The sequence below is a fragment of the Octopus bimaculoides genome, chromosome 15, assembly GCF_001194135.2.
Source record: "Octopus bimaculoides isolate UCB-OBI-ISO-001 chromosome 15, ASM119413v2, whole genome shotgun sequence".
Classification (NCBI taxonomy): domain Eukaryota; kingdom Metazoa; phylum Mollusca; class Cephalopoda; order Octopoda; family Octopodidae; genus Octopus; species Octopus bimaculoides.
The window spans coordinates 15,897,542-15,899,003 of record NC_068995.1 but is presented as its reverse complement, the minus strand read 5'-3'; the positions used below and the strand labels follow the sequence as shown (position 1 = coordinate 15,899,003).

Genomic DNA, 1,462 nt, shown 5'->3' with positions numbered 1-1,462 from the left:
ATAGGCGCAGAAGTGGCTGTGTGGCAAGTAGCTTGCTTACCAACCACATGATTCCTGGTTCATTTCCACTGCGTGGCACCTTGGGTAAGTGTTTTCTACTATAGCCTCGGGCCGACCAAATCCTTGTGAGTGGATTTGGTTCGAGGGAAACTGAAAGAAGCCCGTCGTATATATGTATATATATGTATGTATGTGTGTATATGTTTATGTGTTTGTGTTTGTCCCCCCAACATACCTTGACAACAGTTGGTAGTGTGTTTACGTTGCCGTAAATCAGCGGTTCGGCAAAAGAAACCGTTAGAATAAGTACTAGGCTTACAAAGAATTAGTCCCGGGATCGATTTGCTCGACTAAAGGCGGTGCTCCAGCATGGCGGCAGTGAAATGACTGAAACAAGTAAAAGAGTAAAGAGTAAATATATATATATATATATATGTGTGTGTGTGTGTGTGTGTGTGTGTGTGTGTGTGTGTGTGTATAGATAGATAGATAGATAGATAGATAGATAGATAGATAGATAGATAGATAGATAGATAGATAGATATGTACAATTGTTTCTATGTTAGGCATCTCTGAATGTTGATATGAATACTAGTTACTTGATCGAGTCGTCGACAACTGAACTGCACCTCATACATGCTACCCTGATAAGGGCAGTTACTGAAAACCAGGCATATGAAATATGTTATCATTTGACGAGAAAAGACAACTCAGTGTTAATTGCCATTCCGACTATTTCTCAACTCTATGAAATTCTTATTACTGGAATGTCGTTCATTATAAGTTAAAAGAATAAACGAGGAATTATTGACGTAGATTTAAATGAACAAAAGACACAGGTAAAATTCCCTTCGTGATACAGCTAGTTGTTGTGGTGGTTGAGTGATTAAGAAGATGGCTTTGGAACCAAGTATTTTGGAGTTCAGCCCTAGAAGATAGCGCCTTGGGAATATGTCTTCCACAAGAGCCCGGACTGACCAATGCATTTTGAGTGAATTTGGTAGACGGAAGGCATGAGGATGGTCATCATATATATACGTTGTCCCAGCATGGACGCAGTCCAGTGACTGAAAGAGGTAAACGATAAAAGCGAAAAGGACGCTTTTATTTTAATTTTCAAAAACACTCAGAATTAGGTTGGCCAAAAGTTCGTACTGGTATTGTTCAAGCACTGAAATAGTTGACTTTACTCTGTCCCATGCACATGCGCACTTATTAGATATTTGACAATTCAACATCGCAAAATTTTTTTTTTGGTCTTGAATCTAGCCGAACACCTGAGATTACCGGCAACAAAATGAAGGAGTTATTCGACACCTACACAAGTTATACGACCAAGATTGTCACAGATATTGTTCAAAACATATATATATATATATACGCATACACCCCCTATATATATATATATATATATATATATATATATATATATATATATATATCACGGACTCTCTCATCGGTT

General features: G+C 37.8%; 1 protein-coding gene across 1 annotated transcript in view; it reads left to right on the top strand.

Moving 5' to 3' along the window:
* The window catches only part of LOC106882530 (inter-alpha-trypsin inhibitor heavy chain H3), a 53,193-nt gene that overhangs the window by 20,442 nt on the left and 31,289 nt on the right, over nucleotides 1-1,462 (top strand). The gene's annotated exons all lie outside the window — the stretch shown is intronic.